At 40.3% G+C, this 17,101-nt stretch overlaps 1 protein-coding gene across 3 annotated transcripts in view; it reads right to left on the reverse strand.

The window, feature by feature from the left end:
• The window catches only part of LOC129830461 (poly(rC)-binding protein 4-like), a 53,778-nt gene extending 52,972 nt beyond the window's left edge, over window positions 1–806 (reverse strand). Inside the window, exon 1 of one of the 3 annotated variants that reach the window (XM_055893052.1) lies at window positions 149–806. The gene's annotated coding sequence lies outside the window, so the exon portion shown is untranslated. The remainder of the gene's footprint in view (window positions 1–148) is intronic. The other 2 variants (XM_055893049.1, XM_055893051.1) reach the window with 2 other exon arrangements.
• Between the last annotated feature and the right edge of the window lie 16,295 nt (window positions 807–17,101).

The following is a 17,101-nucleotide window of genomic DNA, read 5'->3' on the forward strand; positions in this document are numbered from 1 at the left end:
AAGGGAGTTTTCTATCATTATTTGAAATAGTTCGGCATTTGAGAATAGGAAGACACAGCAAGATACAGGAGAGGTTTTTGAAGTTGGAGAAATCACCAGATAATAAGAAGTGGCCGTTTGAATTGATAACTCAGAACTCGTATCTTACCTGTTAATATGCAGGGTCGTCAAGATTTCCTCTAAAGTATCCCCATGAAACGTTATAAAGCAGGTTTTGTACACATTAAAGTCCACTGTGAGCTTGTACGGATTCTCCTCCCTTTATCCCGTTGAAAGAATCGAACCGATGTGAGTGCAAGCCGCCTGTGCGTGGGGACCGGGCGTCTCGATGGAGCGAGATGCATGCGAGATGCAATGTGACAGACCACCCTTTCGGATCGCTACGCGAACGAAGGTGAAGTTTTCAGTGTGTAGCCTACAGTGCACTCTGGGTAAAACAGTCTGCCCAACTATCCAACCACTCCTGTTTCCGCTGGTGCTCTGTCTCTCGGGCGAGTGTGATGGCTATCTCATGGGATCCCTGAATGAATTTGGGCACATCTCACGCTCCCCGCTGCGCGTCGCATGACCAATCGGTTAGTTCGATTGATGGGAGCCCTATTTGTCTTTCTCTCATGTTGAAGAGGATTACAATTACGGAAAATGTGCTTGGTCATAAATGACAATAATTGTCGCATTTGAATAGCTTAATGTAGGTTAGCTCCCTGGAAATAATTAATAGCCGAATAATTAATATGTTCAAGTCTTGGGAATTGGGACCAGTGCCCATCAATTCACACAATACTTGATGGCTTTTATTCTGTCAATATATCAGAGCGTTGGCGAAGTTAAAAGTGTAAAAGGGTTGTCTAATGCCCAGGTCTGCTGTGGGCGGTCCAGAAACATGCTATCCTACTACTTGCTCTCATACTGCCATCTAGTGAAGACCTCAGCTAGTCATATTGAACTGTAACTTTTTCTATTGCTGCAACATTTTCATTTTTCATCACGAGAGTTAGGCTATACTGTATTTTGTTTACTTCAATTATGGTTAATGATATTTAACTATGTGAGGTTATTTATAGACAGGTCTGTAGCAACCTATTAAAAAAAATCTCAATAGTTTCCGTTTCCCCAACATGCACTGAGGCAGTCATATATTCTCAGTCCAGTCTGTAATGGTTTAGTAATATCCTGACTAGGGTTGCAAAATTCCACATGTATTTTATTTAACTTTTATTGAACTAGGCAAGTCAGTTAAGAACAAATTCTTATTTACAATGACGGCCTACCTAACTTTCAATAAATTCCCTGGTTATCCCGGTTGTAGGATTCACGGAATCAGGAGGGAATAAGTAGGAAATCTGTAAACCTCCAAATAGGATTTCTGGAATAACAGGAAATGTATTCAAAGTTCCCAGAATTTTGCAACCCTAATCCTGACTGTGAAGCATGACATCAGATAACATCCTCTCTGTCCTTTGGTCCTTGTCAGACAGGGGAATATCGGGGTAATTGGAAGATAACAGCTTCATTTATTTCACTGATTACAGAGACACAGGTGCAGAACATCAGTGCTTACTGACTGACTGAAAAATGGTTGAGTATATAATTGAATGCATACAGTTAGTGACATTTTGAATAAACAAAATAAGTGTAATCAAAACTGGTAATACTATTGTAACAAGTTAGCAATGTTGATCTCCTCTGGCATATCATTCCGAAGTCTACATGCCCTAATGGCAAATGCCCAATCGCCTTTCGTTTTCAACATATAGACTTTGCAATGTTCAACAGTGTCTTGCCAGAGGATCTCAGGCTGCGTCCTGGTTCGTAGGGAGATAAAAGATCAGAGGTATAGGATGGGGCTAAACCAATCCTAGCCTTAAAAGTGATGAATACAATTTTTAAATATATTCTAAAAGTGACTTGTAGCCAGTGTAGAGAAGCTAAAATAGGTGTGATATGGTAAAATGTTTCTGGTTCCTGTTAAAAGTCGAGTTGCAGCATTTTGAACTAACTGTAGAAGATGGAGTGATATCTGTAGGCCTATCCAAAGAGATACAGTGTCACGTTCTGACCTTAGTTCCTTTTTTATGTCTTTATTTTGGTTTGGTCAGGGCGTGAGTTGGGGTGGGCATTTCTATGTTTTGTTCTATGTTTTGTATTTCTGTGTTTGGCCTGGTATGGTTCCCAATCAGAGGCAGCTGTCTATCGTTGTCTCTGATTGAGAACCATACTTAGGTATCCTGTTTTCCCACTTTTGTTTGTGGGTGGTTGTTTTCTGTGTCTGTGGTTTCACCATACGGAACTGTTTCGATTTTCATTTCTGTCATTCACTTTGTTATTTTGTATTTTTTGTGTTCGGATATAATAAATTAGCATGGACACTTACAACGCTGCATTTTGGTCCGATCCTTCATATTCCTCATCAGACGAGGACGACAATCGTTACATACAGTGACAACCTTCTATAAATACAACTTGAGGTTTAGGTCAGGGTCTAAGAAGACACCTAGGTTGCTTGCTGTAGGACAGTCCCGCAATGTTATTTTAGGCGTATGTGACACAGCTCACTTGCCAGCCATGGTCCTAGCAATTTTGCGACCCAATAGGCAATATCAAGTGCTCAAAAATAACTTAAGAAATAGATTAAATTACCAGAGATTCTCACATGGCCCTTATATTGTATAACTGGGCTATATCAGCCACTATGCTAGATGTAATTTGAAGAGAGCAGAGTTGGAGAGACTTGCACTTTCTATTAAGCTATTTTTCTAGCCTAACTTTTAGGAGTGGGAAGATTTTCAGACAGGGACTAATATGAGTGATCAATATTTAGGCCTATTTCTTGGCAATGTAGTAAACGATAGCCTAATCATAGGCCTATTTAGGAGATACATTTCATTGGAAAGATAACTTCCCTGTGCTTCTCCGCCCATGCATAGGTTATAGCCTACTCTATTTAATTGAGACCACACGCGTACCTAATCTAGCAGGTATGGCTACTGAACTGGAAGCAGCAAGAATAATAAGAGTGACACTTGCTATGTCTTGCATAGTCCTATAGGATATAGCCTACCTTTTGTTAGCAGTTGATATTATTCTTCAATGACACAGACCCCAAAGTAAATCAGAGGGAGAAAAATAGGTTTATTCAAAATGAACAAATCATACTTGTTATGCTGGGAAGTAGATGACAGCTGTTCCTTCTTTCCTGTCCTCAGTGATTCTCCACAGAACAAAGGGATAGGATGTAATTTATAACCCAACCCTAGCCTGTGTCATGACTCTCCTGTGAAGATCTGAAGGATCAGGTTACAGTGGGTCTGCTCTACAGCGCCCTCTCTCTCCCGCAGAGGGGGACAGGGGTGAAGTTGGCCGTTTTATGATGGTCGTAAATACCAGCAGGACCTCTCTCTCTCCCACACAATGAAAGGGAAGTTAAAATCCCTTCGTTACAACAGGGAGAGATTTTGTAGTACTGTGACATCCAAGATTGGATAATGAAACAATATTTCTGCAATCCAAACAGTTGGAAGGGTCCGTGGGTACTTAAAGAACAATTATGTCAGATCAGTTGTTGTTTTGGGATCTCATTTAAGGACGGTATAACAACATAACTGTATCTCTGAATGTGTACTTTTCCCAGTAGTCAGGTTTACATCCAAATGTTGGGGAATTTTTAGAATTAAATATGAAACTATTTGTGAGAAGATGAAATGTGATCTTGGCCTTCTAAATGAGAAAATGTTTTTTCATGTAAAGTTGATCCAATCAGTAACCATGCCCACGTGAGCACAGACATTATGCCAAACGTAATTGAACGCCATTTTTCCCCAAGTGCTTAAAAAAGAACTCGCTGAAGAATTAACATATTAGACCAAATCACGCCTGGTTACTGCCTGTGTGTGAAGTTGTTCCAGCTGAATATGTTACAAATGGTTTTAAAACTACAAGACCCGAAAATGGTAAGACACTCGGAAACTCTCGAGTGAAGACTTCTGATGAACTACTCTCCACAGACGGACTGGCGATTTCAACAGAGAGACAACAAAGACATACAAGGCTAAATATGTGTTGCATTTCTAAATCCGAATGAGCGGTTGTTAGGGTGCTGAATATCCATATTTATGATGGGCGTATTTTCCAAACGTATGTACAATAAGCCCACTCTCTGTCTCTCCCACTCTCTTTCCGGCTCTTTATCTGTCCCCAACCCCTTTCTATTGTCTACCAAGCCATCATATTAGGTTAGTCCACTAGGGGCATTTCATTGCATTGTGTAATAATCCATGTGTAAGCTATCCTGTTTGTGTGTTTATATACAGTGCCTTGCAAAAGTATTCATCCCCTTTGGCGTTTTTTCTATCTTGTTGCATTACAACCTGTAATTTAAATATATTTTTATTTGTATTTCATGTAATGGACATACACAAAATAGTTCAAATTGGTGAAGTGAAATTATATGGCACAGCCAGAAGAGGACTGGCCACCCCTCATAGCCTGGTTCCTCTCTAGGTTTCTTCCTAGGTTTTGGCCTTTCTAGGGAGTTTTTCCTAGCCACCGTTCTTCTACACCTGCATTACTAGCTGTTTGGGGTTTTAGGCTGGGTTTCTGTACAGCACTTCGAGATATTAGCTGATGTACGAAGGGCTATATAAAATAAACTTGATTGATTGATTGATATATATTTTTTGCTTCAAATAATTCTAAAAAATAAAAAACTGAAAAGTGGTGCATGCATATGTATTCACCCCTTTTGCTATGAAGCCCCTAAATAAGATATGGTGCAACCAATTACCTTCAGAAGTCACACAATTAGTTAGGTTGCACACAGGTGGACTTTATTTAAGTGTCACATGATCTCAGTATATATACACCTGTTCTGAAAGGCCCCAGAGTCTGCAACACCACTAAGCAAGGTGCACCACCAAGCAAGTGGCACCATGAAGACCAAGGAGCTCTCCAAACAGATCGGGGACAAAGTTGTGGAGAAGTACAGATCAGGGTTGAGTTATAAAAAAATATCCGAAACTTTGAACATCCTACGGAGCACCATTAACTTCTTATGGCTGGGGGGCAGTATTGAGTAGCTTGGATGAATAAGGTGCCCAGAGTAAACTACCTGCTACTCAGGCCCAGAAGCTACGATATGCATATGATTAGTAGATTTGGATATGAAACACTCTGAAGTTTCTAAAACTGTTTGAATGATGTCTGTGAGTATAACAGAACTCATATGGCAGGCAAAAACCTGAGAAAAAAATCCAACCAGGAAGTGGGAAATCTGAGGTTTGTAGGTTTTCAAGTCTTTGCCTATCCAAGATACAGTGTAAATTTGGTCCGATTGCACCTCGTAAGGCTTCCACTAGATGTCAACAGTCTTTAGAACCTTGTTTCAGGCTTCTACTGTGAAGGGGGAGCAAATAAAAGCTGTTTGGCTAAGAGGTCTGGCAGAATGCCATGAGCTAAGTCATGCGCGCGGTTGTGAGAGTGAGCTGCGTTCCTTTTCATTTCTAAAGACAAGAAAATTGTCCGGTTGGAATATTATTGAAGATTTATGATACAAAACATCCTAAAGAGTGATTCTATACATCGTTTGACATGTTTCTACGAACTGTAATGGAACTTTTTGACTTTTCGTCTGGACCAAGTGCCTGCGCCTCGTGAATTTTGATTTGTGAACTAAACGCGCAAACAAAAAGGAGGCATTTGGACATAAATGATGGACTTTATCGATCAAAACAAACATTTATTGTGGAACTGGGATTCCTGGGAGTGCATTCCGATGAAGATCATCAAAGGTAAGTGAATATCTATAATGCTATTTCTGACTTCTGTTGACTCCACAACACGGCGGGTATCTGTATGGCTTGTTTTGGTGCCTGATTGTGAGGAATTAGTTTTGATCTAGTTCAGTCTTATTAATCACTTAAACATATGTAATAATGATCTCTTACCTAGCTTGACAACTGTGGGAATTTTTGCTTACTTTTTGTTTAAAAATGCAAGAAATTAGCTTTAGATGCCCAAAATAATTATTGGGGAGGACCCACAGACCCTCCTCCATGTTATTTCCCCCCCAGTTCTAAAACCAAAGTTGTGCGCCGGCTATCATCGTTTCACTCTGCCATCGGAACTGTTCTCAAATGAATGCTATATTAGCCACTTTCAATGTAACATACCGGAACAAAATGAACTATGCAAAACTAACTGTGCAAGAGATTTTCTTGTAGGCCGAGCGCATTGGAGTGGGATTCTATTGCACTGACAGGCACAACTCAGGCCTATATGCTACACAGACCGGTGCTCCATAACCAATCAGAGCTGCAGTAGGCCTATATGCAAAATAGCCATTGCCATACGATGGATCTGTGCCATTCACTTTGAACTGGACAGCATTAGCAGGTAAAAAGCTTTTTTTTTAGGCAGTTTTGAATAAGTAGCCAATAGGCAGAAGGTAGCATAATTTGTCTGATTCTCTGTAATAATGGTATCGTAACAATAATGAATTTTATTTTGTAAAGTGGTTTCTTGCATCAAACAACACAACATTTTCTTGTCTGAAGTACAAGTGGATAAACAGTTTAATGTCAAGCCCTGCATGTTTTTTTTCCAAAAGTCTCATGGAATGTAGATATTGAACACCACACATTGGCTGCTACTGTAGGTTGAACGATAGAACAGGTATTTCCATGTTAAAATGTTATGGGATGCATTTTCTCCATTGTATTTGATGGTAGGCCACTCTGGTAGGCCTACATTATGATCAAATAGCCACAGTAGCCTACTTGGCCACTGTTAAATCTGTAACTTAAAGCGGGTACAGCCTCAGTGTTCACAGTAAATGAGAGCCAGAAGTTGCACAGAATTTTCGCAATGTTCAAGTTTGCGCACAGCAGTTTTTTTGAGGGAACATTGGCTACAACTGTCATTTTGATCTCATGGATGGTCAGTCCTTGCATCCATAGCCCCGTCTAGACATTTGAGAGTGGCTACATTTCTCCAGACCCATCTCTAAGGTGTTTACCCAAAAAGGTGGTGGAGAGGCCGCTTTGTTATTATGGTTGAAATGCAGATTGCCGCTTTAAGACTTATTTCTCCTCTCTGTATTCATTGGCATCCAAGGAATTGGAAGAGATGTCTGTCTCTCTGCATACAATGACAACAACTCAGAACTGTAGACAAACAAACAGCATGGGCGAATAGGGCCTCTAATATATTATATTCTGTACTGTATGCTGCAGTCTACTGATAGATGATGGATCTCAATCGGCAAGTTATTTTGAAAAATAATTCAAAGTAAAACACTTTGAAATACAATGCAGTTTGGGTACTTTAGCATCAAAAAGTCATTAGACAAAAGCAGCCTATCGCATCTCTTGAGTTTTGTTTCATGAATCTGAGGCCCACTGTGAGGTCTATACTTTCACATCAATACAGACTTCTTTAGAAGATACACAACTCCATGTAGGCTGTTTCTTTTGACTTTTCACATCACATTTTATGGTTCATAGTAAGCCAAGAACCTTAGTAAGCCAAGAACCATAGTCAGCCACGTCGCCTTTCATTGCATGGAATAGCTTGCTACGGTCAACACCTCTCTTGGGGAGAGAGAATGAATAGTAATTCTTTCCTAGCAGCAGGCGGTGCTGTGTGATTTCTAATCTCTCTTGCGGAAAGCGAGAAAGTGATGGTCTTCTGCTATATGAAAAACAGAGGGTGCTGTTGCTACTACTGCTGGAGCAATGGCGCTTGTATTGCTGGATAGCTGCTGTATACAATATATCACTCAAACAGATGTGGTTGTACAACAGTTCAAGTGTGGAGTTGGGAATGAGACAGCCATCAATAAGGATGAGGAATTGTAGTGTACTGAAAGATGACTGCTGGTTAGGCTGACACACACTGAAAATCTATATTTGACTAAGATGACATTGTTGGATCATGACAGAGCACTTCATGAAATGTGACTCACCACCTGAATTCGGTCTTACGTAGCACACACACACACATTGCACTAATTAGAATCCACAGAGCAGCTTTAAGTGATACAGTCTACTGTGTGCTCACGCCTCTGCCTACCTCCGTGTCGTCTGTTGCTGTCTCTCTAGTCTGCCCTTGTCTGGGGGGGGGACAATGATCAGCTAGGTAGAAATCTTAAGTTCAACATTGTGATGATATATTTTCTACCAACAGGTTTCTGTGCCAATCCACCACATACCGACTTCTGGCGCTTCCACATCATGGTTTGCGTTTTCAACACCACAGTCAAATAAACTATGTAAATCTCTACAAATAGAAAATAGGCCTACATCTCTCCCTAACTTGTTGGCCTACCCAGTATCGAAGGCTTAGCTTGGAACTCTCCGAATATCATTACACTTTTTGGTGTTTTCTTACGGTTTTCCGCTGCACAGTTTGGATGCTGGAATTATATTTTGGACGAATGTACGCAGGTATCCTATAGGAGACTTTTGAAGTAGCCTAATAATATTATAACATTCTGAGTGGTTGTGTTTATGCAACGCATAAGTAATATATTAAAATATTTAAATGACAAATACTTAGGCTATATTAAAGCGTTATATTCTAGGTGTGCGAGAAATAGCCCCTTAATCAGAGAGGAGGCAGAGCGCAGTTAAAGGGTAGAAAGCATGAGTTTTTACTCACCAAAGTAACAACACAGTGTGGCCAAAGAGTCAGTAACTTAGTTGTAGTCACGATCTGGTTGCCTATAACTACAAACATAGTTATCTTTTGGGGGTTTTACATACAGTTGAATTCGGAAGTTTACATTCCCTTAGGTTGGAGCCATTTGAACTCGTTTTTCAACCACTCCACAATTTTCAAGTTAACAAACTATAGTTTTGGCAAGTTGGTTAGGACATCTACTTTGTGCATGACACGAGTAATTTTTCCAACAATTGTTTACAGACAGATTATTTCACTTATAATTCTACCTATCACAATTCCAGTGGGTCAGAAGTTTACATACACTAAGTTGACTATGCCTTTAAACAGCTTGGAAAATTCCCGAAAATGTGTCATGACTTTTGAAGCTTCTGATAGGCTAATTGACATAATTTGAATCAATTTGAGGTGTACCTATGGATGTATTTCAAGGCCTACCTTCAAATTCAGTGCCTCTTTGTTTGACATAAAGAAATCAGCCAAGACCTCAGAAATGTTTTTTTAGACCTCCACAAGTCTGGTTCATCATTGGGAGCAATTTCCAAACGCCTGAAGGTACCACGTTCATCTGTACAAACAATAGTACGCAAGTATAAACCCCATGGGACCACGCAGCCGTCATACCGCTCAGGAAGGAGACGCGTTCTGTCTCCTACAGATGAACGTACTTTGGTGCGAATAGTGCAAATCAATCCCAGAACAACAGCAAAGGACCTTGTGAAGATGCTGGAGGAAATAGGTACAAAAGTATCTATATCCACAGTAAAACAAGTTCTATATCGACATAACCTGAAAGGCCGCTCAGCAAGGAAGAAGCCACTGCTCCAAAACTGACATAAAAAAGCCAGATTACGGTTTGCAACTTCACATGGGGACAAAGATTGTAGTTTTTGGAGAAATGTCCTCGTGTCTGATGAAACAAAAATAGAACTGTTTGGCCATAATGACCATCGTTATGTTTGGAGGTTAAAGGGGGAGGCTTGCAAGCCGAAGAACACCATCCCAACCGTGAAGCACGGGGGTGGCAGCATCATGTTGTGGGGGTGCTTTGCTGCAGTACGGACTGCTGCACTTCACAAAATAGATGGCATCATGAGGTAGGAAAATTATGTGGATATATTGAAGCAAGATCTGAAGACATCAATCAGGAAGTTAAAGCTTGGTCGCAAATGGGTCTTCCAAATGGACAATGACACCAAGCATACTTCCAAAGTTGTGTCAAAATGGCTTAAGGACAACAAAGTCCAGGTATTTGATTGGCCATCAGAAAGCCCTGACCGCAATCCTATAGAAAATTTGTGGGAAGAACTGAAAAAGCTTGTGCGAGCAAGTTGGCCTACAAACCAGACTCAGTTATACCACCTCTGTCAGGAGGTATGGGCCAAAATTCACTCAACTTATTGTGGGAAGCAATAGAAGGCTACCCGAAACATTTAACCCAAGTTAAACAATTTAAAGGCAATGCTACCAAATGCTAACTGAGTGTATGTAAACTTCTGACCCACTGGGAATGTGCTGAAATAAATCAAAGCTGAAATAAATCATTCTCCCTACTATTATTCTGACATTTCACATTCTTAAAATAAAGTGGTGATCCTAACTGACCAAAGATAGGGAATTTTTACTAGGATTAAATGTCAGGAATTGTGAAAAACTGAGTTTTATTGTATTTGGTTAAGGTGTATGTAAACTTTCGACTTCAACTGTATTTACTAACTCTTTCCGGATATCTTCTAAACTACCCACAATGCACTATTTCTCAACGTCATATCGAGAATCTACTCTGTGTTAGCGAGCTGGCTAACATTAGCCACCAGCCATGCAGGCCCAGTGTCGGCAGTGGTGAGCTTCAATCCACCAACTACGAGTTGGTGTGATGTAAACAACCAATCAGATTCCCCCACACATTGTCTCTGAAGAAAGCTACCAGAGTTTTTCAACCTTGGCTTAGTACTAGCATGCTATAGTAGCTGACTGTCTGTGCTGTTGTGATAATTTCCTTCTGCCTGGAGCCTTCCTCCAATTACCGCCTTATTGTTGACTCTTCCCCTCGTGTCCTGTGCCCAATGCCCCCTCTTGATTATTGCCTCTGAAATCTATCTACTTTGGATTTACCTTACTTTATCGCTATTGTATTAGCTCACCCTGCCGGGGCCGGTGAAATGGCCTCTCCTTCTGAAGCACCTCTCACATTTGCTCTTCTATGGTAGCTATTGCAGCCTGTAATTGGTAAGTCTCTGCTGTCTATTTTATATCTGCTGTCTTTTTTACACACTGTGTTCTGTGGTTCCTGCCTGTGCTAGACTAGTTGGTGTTGTTCTCTGGCTTACTACTTAGCTATGTCGACAGTGGTAGTTGGCTAGCTAGGCTAGTTAGTTGGCTAGGCTTGCTAGCAGGCTAAAATAACTCATTTTTGCTGTCTGGCTTGCTGGCTAAAACAACTGCATACCGGTAACATTATTTGATAACTGGTTAGATGGCTATATGGATGTCGGCTGTATTTCCAAAACATTGGTTTACTGTAGTGTAGCAGTAGGCGTTGATAGCAACTGGCTGACTCATGCAGTGCTAGCAGGATGGTACAAATGTTAGAAGGCTAGTAGGGCTAACATCAGCAGGCTAGTTGCCTAGCAACCCTGCATGCTGAGTTGTAACAACAAGTTCATAAACTATTTGCTTGTAATTTTGCAGAAGATTTTATTGAAACCAACTTCAAATTTCATTTAATTTGAAGTTGTACATTTGAAGTTATTTCTGTTGGAGATTACATTATAAGGAATAGGCTGGCTTGCCGGTCCTCCATATTACGTCACAGCCCGCAAAAACATTTCCAGGCATGACTTCAGCCTTCAGAATTCTGATCGGTTTTATGTAACAACTCGAAAAATAGAAAAGTGAGGTGTAACTTTCCATTGGGACTTTTGATGTTTCTTGTGGTTACGTTTATGCTACCTACCCTTTAAGCTTTCCTGAATAACTGGGCCTGCTGGGAGAATACAGTGCCTTCAGAAATGATTCATACCCCTTGACTTATTCCACATTTTGTTGTGTCACACCCCTCAGTCAATACTTTGTAGAAGCACCTTTCACGGGGATGATAGCTTTGAGTCTTCTTGGGTATGTCTGTAGTAGCTTTGCACATCTAGATTTTGGGATTTTCTCGCATTCTTCCTTGCAGATTTTCTCAAGCTCTGCTAAATTAGATGGGGAGCGGTGGTGAACAGCAATCTTCAAGTCTTTCCAAATATTTTCAATGGGATTCAAGTCTGGGCTTTAGCAGGGCCACTTTCCGATAAAGATAGGTGAAGTGTTGTAGAGACTTCTGGCAGGTTCACTCATCTCAGCCAAGGAACTCTGTAGTTCTGTCAGAGTAGTCATTAGGTTCTTGGTCAATTCCCCATCCAAGTTCCTTCTTAACCGGTTGCTTAGTTTGGTCGGACAGCCAGCTCTAGGCAATCTGGGTAGTTCCATATTCTTTCGATTTCCCAATGATGGAGGCCACTCTGCACTCTTGGAAACAGTCAACACTCTGGAAATTGTTATATACCCTTCCACATACAGTGCATTCTGAAAGTTTTCAAACCCCTTCCCTTTTTCCTCATTTTGTTACGTTACAGACTTTTTTCTGAAATAGATTTTTAAAATCCTCATTAATCTACATACAATATCCCATAATGGAAAGCGAAAACAGGTTTAGAAATTTTTGCAAATGTATAAAAAAAATAAAAAATAATAATTGACGGTCCCCAAGGACACAATAGGCTCCATCATTCTTAAATGGAAGAAGTTTGGAATCAACAAGACTCTTAGAGCTGGCCGCCCTGACAAAAGCAGCAATTGGGGGAGAAGGACCTCGGTCAAGGATGTGACCAAGAACCCAATGGTCACTCTGACAGAGCTCCAGACTTCGTCTGTGGAGATGGGAGAACTTTCCAGAAGGACAACCATCTCTTCAGCACTCCACCAATCAGGCCTGCCGAGATGGAAGCCACCCCTAAGTAAAAGGAACATGACAGACCGCTTGGAGTTTGCCAAAAGAGACCTAAAGGACTCTCAGACCATGAGATACAAGATTCTTTGGTCTGATGAAACCAAGATTTAACTCTTTGGCCTGAATGCCAAGCGTCCCATTTGGAGGAAACCTGGCACCATCCCACCGGAGAAGCATGGTGGTGGCAGCATCATGATGTGGGGATATTTTTCATCGTCAGGGACTGGGAGTCTAGTCGTTGTTGAGGGAAAGATGAACAGAGGAAAGTACAGCGAGATCCTTGTTGAAAACCTGCTCCAGAGCACTCAGGACTTCAGACTAGGTCGAAGGTTCACCTTCCAACAGAACAATGACCCTAAGCACACAGACAAGACTACGCAAGAGTGGCTTTGGGACAAGTCTCTGAATGTCCTTGAGTGGCCCAGCCAGAGCCTTGATTGAACCTGATCAAACATCTCTGGCGGGACATGTAAATAGCAATGCAGCAACGCTACCTATCCAACCCGACAGAGCTTGAGAGGATCTGCAGAGAAGAATGGGAGATACTCCCCAAATAGAGGTGTGCAAGCTTGTAGTGTAATACCCATGACTTAAGGCTTTAATCGCTGCCAGTGGTGCTTCAACAAAGTACTGGGTAACGGGTCTGAATACTTATGTAAATGTAATATTTCAGTTTATTTGCGAATTATTATTATTTCTAAAAACCTATTTTTTGCTTTCTCATTATGGGGTATTGTGTATAGATTGATGAGGGGGGAAAACAATTTATCCATTTTAGAATAAGGCTGTAATGTAACAAAATGTTGAAAAAGTCAAGGGGTCTGAATACTTTCCGATTGCACTGTATGCCTCATTACATTTCTATCTCAGAGATCTATGGACAGTTCCTTGGACATCATGGTATACTTTCTGCTCTGGCATGCAACGTGAACTATGGGACCTTACATATGTTAGGTTCTAATACCCAGAGTAAAAAACTCAACGGACACTATGAAAAGCTTAACCAAGTTTATTCTTCCCAGAGGATCAATACAGCTGCATTAGACAAAAACATTTTCACACAAGCACTGATATTTAACCCTTCCTCCTAGGCTGAATCCCCTCCTACACATCTGACTGCTAGGCAGGAAACTAAGTGATACGGGCCATAAACTTTTATTTCTCCCTTAACGTGACCTGACCTGATCTCGACCCCCGTTCATCACTTGGCTCTCTCCCCTTATCAATGCCTGCCACATGTGATCACTCCCTGCACTCAATATTTCAATAGGATACCTGATATAATGTAAACGTTATACATTACCCTCTCTCCCTCAGTGACATGAATAAGTATATTTCATATTCTCAGAAACCAACACATAGAAAGGTGTTTCTTTTGAATTGGCCACAGGTGTACTCCAATCAAGTTGTAGTGACATCTCAAGGATGTCGACTCCTGAAAATAACCAGAGTACCCAAACATGGGTTAATTTAACCATCAATTGGGCTTTTAATCGTTTTCATGCTGGGTTGACTCAGCACCTGTTTATTTTGTACATAATCCATAGGTTATTTTCAGGAGGCCCCCCGTGAGAGTAAATATCATTCCTGTTCATCATGTTTGTTTGTACACTGACATTTAAAAATGTCCTTCAATATTGTTGCACATTATTGTTTAAATATTATAGCAAAGTAGTAACTGTCCCAACATTGTGATGTGCATAGGCACTTGAGGAACTCAAACTCTTGTGTAAACCTCAATAAATGACGTGGCCCTTTCTGGGGGTAGATCGTGATTCTGTGATTATTTAGTTAGTTAGTAAATAAATAATTAAGCCAATTTGTATATGACTGATTTATTATGGAAACTTGGGTTGGTGCAGATAACCAATAATTTTACGACGTTTGGAATGAGACTAATGAGGTAACGATTAATAATTCATTAATAGAAGACTAATTGATCAGATATTAAAATATCTGAAGAGTTGTATTCGGTAAATTATAACTTCGCAATCAACATTTTCCGTGGTGCCCCGACTTCCTAGTAAATTAAAGTTGACATGATTAGTTTAATCACGTAAATATAATTACACATAGAGAATTGATTTGATAAAATAACAGTCTTCAATAACAGGTGAGGAGCTGAGTTGAGCTGAGTTGAGCTCAATAGGAGCTGAGTTGAAAATCGACCAACCTCAGATTTCCCAATTCCTGGTTGGATTTTTTCTCAGGTTTTTGCCTGCCATATGAGTTCTGTTATACTCACAGACATCATTCAAACAGTAGAAACTTGAGAGTGTTTTCTATCCAAATCTACTAATAATATGCAAATTCTAGCTTTTATGGCTGAGTAGCAGGCTGTTTACTCTGGGCATGCTTTTCATCTGGACGTGAAAACACTGGCCCCTACCCCAAAGAAGATAATTATGTGCACCTCACCTAGATTACAATTTATAATGGGTTGTTTTTGGATTGAGTAAACCACAATAGTAATTGTTGCGAGATACAGGGTTGTGTTCCAAACAAAGCAACTACAAGTGTGCCTGCTTTAGTTCCTCAATGGCACAGCTAGGAGAGCTCAAAAAAGCATCTTATAGTTGAAGACTCTTCTTTGAGGTATAAAAGTGCATTGAAATTATTTAGGAACTGTGCACACTTTGGAGAGGTGAATTTATTTATGTTTTACTTAACCTTTATTAAACTAGGCAAATTCTTATTTACAATGACGGCCTACCCGGCCAAACCCTAACGACGCTGGGCCAATCGTGCACCGCCCTACCGGACTTCCAATCCCGGCCATTTATGATACAGCCTGGAATCGAACCAGGGTCTGTAGGGTAGCCTATGGCTCTGCTGCGCCACTGTATGGCCACTTAGAAACACCAGTTAGACCTCTGACTTAACACCTTGGTAATTATGTTCGACTTGCCTAGTTAAATAAAGGTTAAATAAAAAGTAAAACAAAACATTTTTTTGCACCTACCCAAAATTTTCAAAGAATATTCTTATCATGTTATTGAATGTATAAGGGTACAGTGCATTCGGACACCTTGACTTTTTCACCGTTTGTTACATTACAGCCTTATTCCAAAATGGTTTAACCTGCTGGGGATGGGGGCGCTGTTTAGACTATTTATGCTAATGTGGCTAATTTTTTAAACGGCTTCCCACAAAATCCTTGATCGTACAATATGCATATTATTATTATTATTGGATAGAAAACAGTCTATAGTTTCTATAGGAGTTGAAATTTTGTCTCTAAGTGGAACAGAGCCCATTCTACAGCAATTTCCCTGACATGGAGTCAGATTTGAGAAATGTTGGCCACTCTTCTGAAGTCATTTAAAAGGGCACTGTCGTTGCTATGACTATACGGACACTTCTTACGTCTTCCCCTGGATGCCTTTACGTGATGACGATTCCAACGGGGTCGATTGCGCGTTCACAGGCCCTACAAATCAAAAAACCCTGAAGCTAGTCATTCTTTGGGAGCTGCGTCATGAGCCTAGAGGACCCCGGCGCGCACCTGTTCCAAGCGTTAGTTTAGCCTGTTATATTTCTCCGGTCATCTTTTCACTCGTTATAGGAGTTAAAAACATCATAAGGTAGTTAATTTAAAGCGTTTTATAGCAATTTATATCCGTTTAGTGCGATTTTGGGACATTTATTTTTGCAACGATGTGAAAAGTTGGGCACCCTTTTCAGTTCATCCCGAACGCAGTTGACATTTCCACATGGCAAGAGGACAGCTTTCCACCAAAAGACGATTTCTCCCAAGAAAGGATCCTTTGCCCAAGATACTGATGGAAGAACAGCTCAAGGTAGGACATTTTTATTATGATAAATCGTGTTTCTGTCGAAACATTTTAGTGGCTTAGGACGCCATGTTTTTTGACGTAGCTTCGCTTGGCGCAAACTGTATTGAAAAGTAAGGATAAATTAAAAAATGTAATAACGCAATTGTATTAAGAATTAAATTGTCTATCAATCCCTGTCCACCCTATATTTTTTAGTCACGTTTATGAGTATTTATGTATAAGAGTAGATCACTGTCTAAGTGGCGCAAGGACATTTTCTGACCAGCCTGTCTACATTTCACATTGTCTAACCATGATTTTGGTGGCTAAATATAAACATTTTCGATCAAACTGTATATGCATGTTGTAATGTGATGTTACAGGAGTGTCATCGGAAGAATTCTGAGAAGGTTAGTGAAAAAATTAATATCTTTTGGCGATGTTGACTTTTATCGCTCACTTTGGCTAGAATCAATGCTGGGCTGCTAATTGCTATGTGCTAAGCTAATATAACGATTTATTGTGTTTTCGCTGTAAGACACTTAGAAAATCTGAAATATTGTCTGTATTCACAGGATCTGTGTCTTTCGATTCGTGTATGCTGTGTATTTTTACGAAATGTTTGATGATTAGTAGTTAGGTAAACACGTTGCTCATT

The sequence above is a fragment of the Salvelinus fontinalis genome, chromosome 31 (assembly GCF_029448725.1).
Source record: "Salvelinus fontinalis isolate EN_2023a chromosome 31, ASM2944872v1, whole genome shotgun sequence".
Classification (NCBI taxonomy): Eukaryota; Metazoa; Chordata; class Actinopteri; order Salmoniformes; family Salmonidae; genus Salvelinus; species Salvelinus fontinalis.